At 43.5% G+C, this 12,030-nt stretch overlaps 1 long non-coding RNA gene across 1 annotated transcript; it reads left to right on the top strand.

Annotated features, from left to right (window-relative positions):
* Nucleotides 1-8,208: 8,208 nt before the first annotated feature.
* On the top strand, nt 8,209-10,358 carry LOC140002849 (uncharacterized). Its single transcript, XR_011810387.1, has 3 exons — nt 8,209-8,396; nt 9,156-9,273; nt 9,400-10,358. It is a non-coding gene; the product is annotated as an uncharacterized lncRNA (long non-coding RNA).
* Nucleotides 10,359-12,030: the final 1,672 nt, after the last annotated feature.

Here is a 12,030-nt window from a genome sequence, read left to right as displayed (position 1 = left end):
CATACAGCAGCAGCAGTCTTTATTAAAACCTAATTTTAACCATACTGTTTTGTTGAACAATGAGTTTTTGATATTAATTGTCTAGTTGCAAAGCCTGCAATGCAAATCTGCCAGTTGCAATGAGTACAAAACCGTCTCTTGCAATTCAGATTCTCCCAATCTCCCTCTCAAAGCAACAATTATTGATCCATAAACCGGAGCCTCCCCTTCAGTTACATATTTTTTTTTCCATGAAAAAAGACCAGGCAAAGACACTTTAATGAGCTCTCCAGTGGCATTGTTAACCTGGTTCTTCATTTTTACTTTACTGCTCGTGAAAGGTGCTGAGTTGCTGGCAGGCTGTTGTTTACTGAAGTAAAGTGGAGTCAACTTTGACATTACTGCACCCTCAGGTCACCTCCAGCATATTGCAAACCTGGCCAGCTGCCTTCTTGGACCATTAAAAACTCGGTGCCTACTGGGTATTTAGCTGCTCTGAGAAGTCTTTTAACAAGTATATCTGCTAATGAGAACTGTGAGAGCTCTTGGCTGTGCTGCTGCTGCTAATTTGTCTCCTGTAGGACATCTCGCCACTGCTAGTACCAGGTAACGACAGATTTTCAGCTTTCTTAACTGGAAAGTTGACTGAAACTTTTTTCATCTGGGTGTTTGAATATCAAGCGTGGTGCTTGCAGGAAGGAAGCGTGAGGATAAAAGATTACGCTCAGCTTTTGCTATAGATAATTAGAAATGGTCTTATCAGATGCTTTCTCATGAGCTACCCTGTATTTGTAATACCTTTTGCTACTAATACAAAAAGACTTTGCTTTATAAAGAAATATTACCTTTTAATCAATTTTACAGCCCAAAATGAGGGAGGAGAGGAAATGAGGGTGTCCTTCTGCATCGAGCCAAGCAGAGACATGGGACGGGTAAATGGCTTGTTCAGCGTCCAGCAAGATGTCTTAGGCAGCAACGGCAGGGACCAACCTCCATATTTTAGAGTCCAAAGTGCATTTCTTTACTTTTTTTTTTTTTTTTTTTTTTTTTTTTAGCTTCCCCTTCTGCTTCAGCTTTGCTGTGGTGGTCATTGAGAGTTCAGATAGTTTCTTTGCTCCGGTTAAACTGGAAGTGATGCTGAATGTCAGATGCTATCTATCCCAGAAGGGAAAATAGAGAGTCTTTCTAGCAAATCCAATTTCTCTTGAATGTGTCATTTCAGTGAACCTCCGCAGTGAGCCAGTGTTTCATAACACACTATTGATTTATTGTTCAAATGCCACAAATCCTCCACAAGGAGGTCAAATGATAAAATTTATGGAGAATTTATGGCTTGGAATGAGGGAGAAGACAGATATATCTCTAAAAGCATTGACAGTTAAGTTATAGACTTTTTTTTTGTCATTGAATGTGAAAAAGTGGTATTTCATCAGGTACGCTTAGGCTTGTGTCCTGCACATTCACCTGTTGTTTTCCTAGCTAACAATTGGGGAATATCCCAAATGCTGCCCATTTCCCCCCGTGGGCCCTTGCTGTAATGTGCTGTGGTGTGCTGATGTGCGTTTTGATGTGTGCAGTGTTTCCCTTGCACAACAGTAACAAAACCAGTGATAAGTTCGGGCTGAAATTAATATTTCTTTAATAGAAATGGCATTAAATTGGCCATTGCTTACATTTAGCCTTCTGAACTCGGTCATCATTAATTAAGCTCTTGGGCTCATGCATTGTAAACACACAAGCACAGCCGTACTTTTGGTGCTCGCTCTTACAGCAGTGTCACTCATGAGCTGATGCAAAAGGAGTAGGTCATCAAAGGACAATTCTCACAGCGAGATGGTCAGGAGATAGCACTCTGCCTTGATTTTCTGGGGGCTTATACAAGATGCACTTACAATACCTTGCCTTCATTAGTGCTTATGATGCTGATAATGAATTACAGGTCAGTCAAAGTCCAGCAAAAGGCTGAACTTGCAAGAAATAATTAGCAGGGCTCAGGGGTATCACGCACACCCTTGAGATAACTGCACGTTGGGGATCTTCATGCTTGCCCTGGAGAGCTCCTCGGTTATCCCTGGTCTCCAGGGGACAACATCTGCTGCTGTTAACCCCAGTGACACCTGCTCCCCGGTCAGTATCCCCAGGGACACAGCCCTTCATCCCTCGAGGTGCTGTGGTGGGCAGCTGGGGGCTTGCTTTGCATGCCCTGGGAGCACAGGTTTAAGGCTGCTTCCCTGGAATGACCTGTGGTGTGTTGCATCTGCGTAGAGTTGGATTTATCACTAATCCAACTTTTTTTTTTCTGGTCATGTACAAAGCATTGCGTGCTTTCATGCATCTCAGCTTGAGATCTGAAGGTACTTCAAAGCAGGTTACATCATCTTCTGAGACACAAGATGTGATTTTCATACCAGATTTGTAACGTTTCTTGCGCGTGACAGCACAGGGAGCATGAGGGGTGTTTGGGTGGTTTCCCCCTTTTCACGTACCTGCTTTTTGTTTTAAACAGCCTCTATCAGAAGTAGCTACCTTCATGTACTGAAGCCTGCAGGGACTGGCATGCTCTCCCTCACCAGCCCTTAGCAATAGCTGGGCATTCACCGTGGCTGTAAGGACTAATTAGAGCCATCAGCGTTACTGGCAGGGGACAGCAGCATCGGCTGAGGTGGATTCCTTGGTGCTGAGAAATGAGCACACCTGGCCTACATTTTTAAAGTACTAATTAATGGCTGGTTGTTTAAGTGTCTGACACCCTGCCTTAATTCACTCTTACGTGCAGTAATTGATTAAATACTGAGCACAATGCAAACAACAGTGTGACATTTCTTTTAAGGAGAAAGCAGCGAGTGGGAAGCAGAAGACGTGGGTTTCTTTTCTGGACGTATTTTTTTCCTAACTTGCCTCCAGTGCAAGCAAATTCTTAAACAGCCATTAGCTGAATGTCAAAAAAAAACAATAACAAAACAAAATACAAAACAAAACCAAAACAAAAGCAACCCACAACTTTGCCTCAGATTTTTATATCTAATGTCTAAATGATCTATCAGAAATCCCTTCCTCTACAAGAAGCCTGTTGAGCTGTACTCCCCACTAAGCAAAGAAACCTGTCTGGGACAGTAGTAAAAGCAAACCTGTATTTCCTAGCAAGCTTTCAGCAAAGAGTATTTCTTCTGGCAGGGATGGAAGATGTGAAGCTTGGGTAATATTTGGTGTGTAAGTCAGTTAAAGCAAAGCAGCACTGACCCGGAGAACAAACCCTCTGACTCACGTGGGGAAGCGTTGGTCTTTTTGGTTAAGTGGCTGTCGGTTCTGAAGCTTTAACGTGGTTGTTTGTCCTGTCTTTTCTCAAGTTTTGCTACTGCAGTTCATTGTTGTTATTCATTGCCAGGGTCACTGGGGAATTTCTTAACTCTGGCAGCTGGATTTGGTGTCTGAAGCTGACCAGAGGGATGGGACTTCAATTCCTGTCCCAGCTGAAGTTGAAGGCCTTCTCCTTTTTCTGATGGAAACATTTCTCTCTTAGTGCTCTGGTATAATAGAATCCGCTTTCTTTTTTTTGCTGTAAATTTAAAAGGACCCAGAGCAGCCCCCCCAGACTTCCCCAGAGATCTGCTGCTATCGGCAGAAACAGCCGAGCCCCAGCCTCGCGTGGTCCCATGGTGAGCCTGCAAGCCAGCATCGATGTTCAAACCCGATGCTCTGTGATCACTTTAAAACAGCTTTGTTTTCCAGCCCCTGTGGAGCAACACATCACCCAACCTTGATGTGAGATCTTTGGCGTTACGCTTCCGTATCAAAAAGAATTACAGAAAATTTCCTGGGAATATTAAGTTGTTTCTGAGCGAGGCTGGCAGATGAGCGGGCTAAGCTGCTCCTTGTAACAAGTCCCCCAGGAAAATGCTCAGGCTGTGCTGGGAGCCTTTGAGCTCACACGCCACTAGTCAGCAGGAGTCAAAATTGAGGTACTCCAGTGCTGGTGAGCCTTCCCTTTCATCCAGATAACCCGCTGGTTCAGGGCCGGGTGGCAAGAAAAACCCTCAGGAGAGGGGCTGCCCACCCCCCTTTGGAGACGAAACGTCTGATAGCATTCAGGTTGCTTAAAATTTGGGGGTTGGCACATCAGTATTCGAACCTGATACCAAACCAGATGAACACTTCTTTAATTTAGCAAATTCACCAAGTATTTTTATGATGCAAAGATCAAAAATAGCATGAGAAGGAAAGGAAGGGAATTAGTGCTGCATGATGTTGCTCTTTTTCTATTTTTTTTTTCCCCAGTGACGATAATGGGAAGCTCACATTTCACATAACAGATGAATGAAGAGCAGAAGCAGCTCAAATGTGGTTAGCGGGGTGTCAGATGAAAAAATACAGCGGAAATAATTATTCTAGTCTGAAGAAACTGGCTTCTCCTGGCAATTGCAGCAAATCTCTGCTTTGGAAATGGAGCGACTGTGTGCCAAGTAGCTCAGCGCAGTAGAAATGATTCCGTGTCCCTTGCAGAACAGAAATGCTGGCTTTTCATAGGAAAAAAACCTAAAGAGTCTGTGCATGGGGATGCCCATTCCAGGGCACTTGGTGCCTTCAAGCTGAGCAGGCGCAGCCAGGTCTGTAAATGGGAAGGCCACTCGTGCCCCAGCCTTCTGCCTGGAAAAGTTCAAGCTCGGTGACAGTGATGTAGTTTGAATGCTGAGTTAATTGGTAACTTGTCTTTTCCCTGTTCAACGCAGGCAGAAAATAAATTTGTCTGACTTCATAATTAAAAGGAAAAAAAGCAAGTTAATGACCTGTTTCGAGCGCTGAAGAGAGATGTGTAACTGATAGGGTCTATTCAGTATGTAAATCTACATGATGTAAAAGAGTCAAACTTCCTCAAGGGGAGGACAAAATCTCTTTTGATTTTTAAAAAGGACTCCTGCATATTTCTACGCCTCCTGTCATCTTTTAATAGCATTTTATTAAAAATATCCTGGATTAGGAAGCTCCTTTTAGCACTTTGAGCAGATAGAATGGGATAAACGTCAGGGTTTTTTGGCTAAGCATTTATTGTGTGTGTATCACTGCCAATTTCAAAGTGTGTCTTAGAATAAGCCTACAAATATCAGGCATATGGGATATGCCCGTGGCTGCACATGGAGACAGTTCAGGTATGTTTTTGGGCTGTAACAAGCTTACCGTGTGCGACGTGTGGACAGCCAAGCTCTGCTAGTGGGAGGTGGGCAGTGAAGTGATTGTAAATGTAAGGATGCTCTGTGGCACTGCTGTTAATGCATGGTGGAAAGGCAGATCAGAAGGAGATCCTCTGGTATGTTGTGCACCATACCTACATTCAGAAGTAAAGGTTTCTTTCACAGTTTAGCTCGTATGTTGTGTTACATGTGGGATTTAGCATGGTGGGGCCGTGCCTGGGATTATTCAGAAGCACACACTGTGTAGTGTTGTAGATAATGGAATAAATAATTTGGAAGTTAATTAAGGGCCATCTTAGGCACATTTCCGTAGAAGATTAATCTCCCAGTGAATTTCCCACCAGAACAGACACTGTGATGCAAGAAAATGAGAAAGACGTGGAAAATACTGACAAATGAATGAACGTTTTCTCAGCTATTGTGCATTTGGGCACCCAGAAGGTCTTTTTTTTTGGCTGTCAGTTGACTCCTGGTATCTTCAGGATGAAAATATGGGGTTTGGTTGACATGGCCTGCACGGTGCCCATCCTCTGCCTTGTTCCTGCTTCAGCTAAAGGAGAAAACCATCCTCACCTGTATCGGGGAGCACTCTGTGCATGTACTTACTGCTGTTTCTTTTCAGTTGGATCGGGATGTGCATAAGTGTCCTCCAGATCCTTCTTGAGTAGGCTTTGCTTACGTGGTGTTAGCTCCGGAATACATTAATTCTTCTGAATACTTGCAGAAAATGCCATTGTAGTCAGTGTATTTTATTCTTAGATCTGCAAGGATTTTGTACACATTTGTGCACAGGAGGTGTATAATTCAGCATTATAAATATGTTTATTGCATAATGTGTTCATATGTTTTATACGAGTATATTTGTTATACAGTTTAAAATGACACGGGCCCCAAATTCTGCTTTTTTGTACCATGTTTGGATCAGAGGAAGCTTTAATCCAAGGAATGGGAAGTAGAGATGGACAGAAATTTAGAGCCTAAGAGAAAGTTTAGATGCTTCATCCACAAGAAGTGCAAAGCTGCGGAAGAGAGGTCACAGCCCCAGTACGACTGGGTCCCAGAAGTGCCCAAACGCAGCGCCATCTTCTGAACCTTTTCCCCCACCCCAAAAGAAGCCCCAGATGCCTTGGTTTAGGAGGAAAGCCAAAAGCTGGGTATCTGACAGCGAGTGGCACCTTTTTGCTTACACACTGGGCCTCTAATCGATGGCGTTTTCATGCAGAGGAGTTTGGAGAGAGCCCAAGCACTGTGTTCTGGGGCTGCTTAGAGAAAAGTGCCCATGGCCATGGAGCTAAGGGAGGTTTATGTGGCCTCCTGCTCTTTTCTCTCCTTTGTATCCACCTCTTAGGGGATGGCAGTGTTAAATCACCTGTGCAAAAACTCTAGTTCTTGTTTTGCTTCTGGACATGATATGAGGGATGTTTGAAGAGCTTAGCTTCTCCCAAAAAGGAGTAACAATAAAAAAAAAAACAAAAAAAAACTAATTGGAATAACAAGTGCAAGAAGAGGAATAATTAATTCTGGATGCCAGCTATTGCTTGTTTAGTCATGGGAAAAGAAGCCCGGCTCATGCTCTGTTCATGAAATAATTTAATTGCCGTCTATATTTTGGAAAAGAAGCCGTGTCTTCAACCGACTACACTGCAAGCAAAATAAGTTTGTCCTCTAGGTGCAATGAGAGGGGCAATAATCAGCTTGTTTCCAGGCCTTGCTTTCCATTGGAAAGAGTATAAACACATTGTATTTAGTCTAAACAAAGGTTTTTGGTGCATCTTGTTGAAAATGAAAGTTTTCAGCGTGGCCCTTCGTGTCAGTGAATCACAGGAAAGATGGGCAGCAGTGCTGGGGGCTTGCCTGAGAAGACCACAGTCCGTGAGGTCTGCTGCTTACGCTCTGCCCTGTGCTCAGCTGCTGTGGCCAAGGGGACACAGAGTTGCTGGGGTGTTTCTGATGTCCTTCGGCCCATCTTTGGAGCTTGGAGTGGTGGGACTGGCAGCAGCTTCAGTGCTACACACAGGAAGGTTTTGCGCTTGATGGAGGAATTTCAGAAATTGGGTAATCTGAAATTAGCCACAGCAATATCCCGAGGACCTAAAAATCTAAATTCTGTCATGTATTCAATGTACCATGAAGCAGAATGAAAGTTGGACACTTGAATGCACAGCTGAGCCAGCTGGAGGATACGTGGAAGACTGGAAACGTCAGAATTTGGTAATGCAGCAGGCTGTTAGCCCTGAAGAGGAGCAGAGATCCATTGATCTTGACAAAGTTTCTGATTTTGGGCCAGGAAGAGTATTGGCACCTCCCAAAACTGTGGAATTTACCTCTGGAATTTAAAACTCGTCTTGCATCTGAGGAGGAAAGCAGGTGAGTTGTACAGAGTTTGGTGGTTAACACGATTGAGGGAGGAGGGATCTGGTTGGGTGCTACCAAATGGTTTGGAAAGGTCATAAATACTGATGGTTCTCCTCTGTCAAGGTGGGTGCTGCAGGCAGGTAAAGAACTTCAACTAGACATAATTTCCTTTATGGATTTTTTTTCATATTTTTTTTTTCAGCTGTATGGCAAATTAGGGATTAGAATAGATTGGCATGCAAAAATGTAGTGTTTCCATCACTCTGAACTTCTTTAAGGATGAACTAGGTGGTAAAAGGCATATATTTCTGTTACTTCGACACAGCTGGGTTCAAAAGTTGCTGTCTGATTGAGGTGGTATGAGGGTCGGACTGCTGAGCAGTTGGCTGCTGCCTCGGCTCCTGCTGAAAGCTTCCACCCGTCCCCAGGCCCACGGTGCTCCCAAGCAGTCCAGCCTGCTGCCGTCTCAAGCTGTCTTTCTGGGACGAGCTTGGGTAGCAGCAGCTGCTGTTCAACACGTCCAGTGTTGGGGTGGCAGGATTAGTGCCCCGAGTCTTTGCAGGGCGTGCATAACCTGTTTTAGAAATCCCCAGCCAACGTCCACACCAGAGGTACATGTGTTCGCTGGTTCCTCACCCATCTGGCAGCTCTCCTGCTAATCTCTGCTTCTTGCTTTATGTAGGATGAAGACACGAGGTCGCAAACCTCACAGGTGCACAGACTGCTGAGATCTTTGGCTGGTCTAGGAAACGGGTTGTCTCGTCTTGTTGGAAAATCAGCATCACCACACCTTCAACTTATCTAAGCCCAGGAGCAGCTATCTGTAACTATTTAAAAAGCGTCAGTCTTTGAGACTCTCACCGTGCTTCTGTGAAGGTATTCAGTAAATAACTGAAATCAGAAACAAAATATCTACCATGAACCCATCCAGCTGTAGTTAACAGGAGATCACTCTTGTAGACCGCTGACCTCTCAAAGGCAGGTCCCTCCTGCCTGCAAACTCTTAACCCCTTGTAGACAGAAGTGAGACCTTTTAAGGAGGTCATCCTGTACCTTCAGGTATTTGCTTTTCTTGCCCTTTTTTAGTCCAGTGAAAAACAGCACAACCTTGACAGTTTTCCCCAGAATGTTTTGTCGCTGTCTACTTTTTTCCTGCTTCTAGGTGAGGGTGAATTACATAGCATCCTAATAACATGGTGGTATAATAATACAGTAATGGTTTTTGATGAAAGGAGACATTTACTAGAATTAGATCCCTTTAAATGGCAGCTTTTTGTTCCCTGTAATATTTCTTTCATTATCTTGTGTGTTGAATTTACAGCAAATAAACCCAAATACTGATTATGGGCTTTTTTTTTTGAGCTCCTATGCAAACTGAATTGTTTGCATTTTTACTGCTGCCATGCCAAGGTCATCATTATCTTATATAAAGTATTCTCAAAGGTTTCCTGCTGGCACTTTTGTCTAGGGTAGCTGCCCACGTAGATGTGTAACACAAACCACAAAGGCCTGGGGACATTCTGGGAGGATTTCATGAATCTTTTGTACTTCTTACTTGAGTTTCAGTGGTCTTTCTCTGGATTTCCTCCTCCTATATTAGAAAGTATGTCGCTGTTTTTTTTTTCTTGGGCACAGCCGTATGGAAATGTGTGCTCAAGTGGCACTGCTCAGAGGAGGCAGAGAGTTTTTGGAAGCCAACTGGGTGGATTCAGCATCTCTGATTTCAGGCACTGGAAGTGCCTGAAGAAACTGGGTAAGGATGAGCAGCACCAGCAAGAGCTGATCTCACTTACTCTAAACACCTCTGGTGATGCATGGTAGTTTGGTAGTCAAATTCTGCTTAACTTTATGTAATAATACCTTATTTTTTTTTTAATAGTGTAAATAATTCACAGTTTCCCAGCTAGACTTTTAAAATGAGCTGTGACTGTCCTCTGGCATCACAGAGGGCAAAGGAGACAAAATCTCTACAAGATGAGTGACACCCCTGTGGAACGATGGTGCTTCTTGAAATCATTTCTACTTTTTGATGGGTTTGTAAAGCATGTGATAACAAACAGAGACACCGTGTTGGGAATTCTGGGGCTGTGGGGGAACCAGTGGGGTTGGTGGCACTGACTGACCTCTCTAGTCCCCTGTCCCCATGGTTTTCGATGCCCCAGGCTGGGGCTGCTCCTGGCCCTCGTTGTTCCACCCCAGGAAATGCTGAAGGGATGCATGGAGGGCTCCTGAAAAGAGGTGAAGTCGCAGATTAATTTAAGCAGTTATTAATAATGTATTGTGCTTTCTCAGCGTTTTTGCCCTCCGTGGGAAACGGAGCTGGCGTCGAGTTACTTTGTGGTTTTTATCATTGCTTTTGTCAGGCATTTCGGAACAGGAATTCAAAGGCAGCTCTTGAAGAGGTGAAATGCTGCGGAATATATGACAGAAATAGCAAAGTTGGAAAGTGCATCAACGTCCATGTAATTTAAGCCTCTGTTCATAGCACGAAAGGGCAAAGTGCACCAGAAAGAAATTGCTTAATTTGTCATCGGAAGAAATCTGTATCGTAGCTACTTTATTTAAAAGAGAGCAGCTCAGTACTGTGCAACAAAGTGTTTCACGGGTTGTCAATAAGACACTGCCTCGCAGACTTGCTTAGGATTCAAAAGAAAGCAATATTTTTAGCAAGACAATTATCCAGCTGTAAAGAGGCAGTTTCATTCTGTGTCTTTGAGGCGCTGACAGTATCTTGGCTTTTGTATTTGTCTTACATTTGGACAGATCATATTATTTTTTATTAGAATTTGTGGGAGGAAAAAAGCAATGGAAATGAAATCCCTTGTGAAATTGCTTGAAATTGCCTTTCACTTGCCTGAATAAATTTGTTATTGATTTTTGCCCTTTTATAAGAATGAAAGGTTAATGAAAACAATCACATTGCTTTCATCCCAAGGTAGAGATTATGTACTACATGTAGGGCTCGGGCTTTTTTTTTACCTAACAAAAACATTAGTGTTTAGGTATTAGCCTTATGAAAGATTAGCTGTTGTGATGGGAAATGAGTTATGCTGCAGTATCTTCAAAGCTGTCACACAGTGTGTGACGGATTAATAACTGCAGCCTTTTTATATTGTGTTCCTTGGTTATTCAAGCCGGGCATCATCATAACTGGGATCTGCACTCTCCAGAGCTGCAGAGAATTTTTATTTCTTAGGACTTTCCATACAATAGGGAGCACACGCTGATACTTATATATCTAATATCTATCTATCTACATGTATACATATATATTTTCTTTTTCTACAAAGGAGGCCAAGGAGTGAAGCATGCCTGACCACTGGTGGAGTCTCTGCTCTACTGGAGGCTGGTGGGATGCCTTCGGAGTCAGAGTTCAGAAGTAACACTTGCTACCCCTGGCAAAAAGCATGGTGACAACTCCTCTCAGAGCTTGTGGCGGCCAAATAGGCAAGAATTGCAAATCTCTGCTTGGATGTCAGCAAAACCCAGCAAGAACATACTCCTGTAAGGTATGTGTGACCTTGCTGGGAGTATGTGTTCCCCTCAGATGTCCAAGTAGGGCTGGGGTTGCCCCAGACAGGCTGATGGGGCTGTGGAGCTCTGTTGAGAGGTGACCCCAAAGGAGCTCCCCAAGCAGCAGCAGAGGTTCTCAGCTTCTCGTGGTCTCTGTTGCTCTGCCAGGTCTGGCCTCTAGCTGTTTGCTGAGTTTCTCTGCAGTTGACTCCTCCAGTTGATAAAATGCCTAGGAGGGGTATGGAGCTCGCTTTTGCCAGGTGGAGTAAGAAATAGTCATTATGGGCCAATCTTAAATGTTAAGTGGTTTCAAATGTTCTTTTATTTGCTGCTCTTGGCTGTTCTTGAGGAAGGAATCACCTTGACCTTTAAGCTGGCCCTGGCTCTGAACTTTTATGCAGAGTGAGCAGATACGAATAGAGATCTCTGAACTTTAAAGCCTGCCTTTCTCTCCTAGTCTGAGACCTGCTTAAAAAGGAGAGCACAGAAACCCTGGTTTCCCGCTTGGGCCTTGTCTCTTGCTCGTGTTTGTATAGTTTCTGCTGCTCTGGCATCTCTATAGACTTTCATATACATTGCAAACTTCTTACACCTTATAAAAATGCAAACCAAGAGGCTCAATTCATTTGCTATTCACCAGCCATGTACTCCTTTTAAGGCTCGAGTGAGATAAAGATTCATCATAACACAGACCTTCATGCAAAAGTGAGTTTTTATTCAAAACATGCAATCAGATTTGATTTTTTTATCTGTGGTTGCTACACCCACAATTCATTTTAAGCTATTATATAATCTGTAGTCCATGAATAAACCTTTGGGCTGGAAAGCAATGAACTGGAAGAAAGAATGTCATTTCTACGCCAGTGGTTAAAGTCTAATCACACCTCCCAAAGCAGACAATTTCTGACAGAATGGCAAGTTCATTTTCCCAAAGACTGTCAGTTGATAAATATAACATGCTGTTGGCAGGTGGAGTCATTTTTCAGCTCCTGAAAAC

Source organism: Anas platyrhynchos, chromosome 6, assembly GCF_047663525.1.
Source record: "Anas platyrhynchos isolate ZD024472 breed Pekin duck chromosome 6, IASCAAS_PekinDuck_T2T, whole genome shotgun sequence".
NCBI classification, from domain to species: Eukaryota; Metazoa; Chordata; class Aves; order Anseriformes; family Anatidae; genus Anas; species Anas platyrhynchos.
This window is presented reverse-complemented; position numbering and strand designations above follow the sequence as displayed.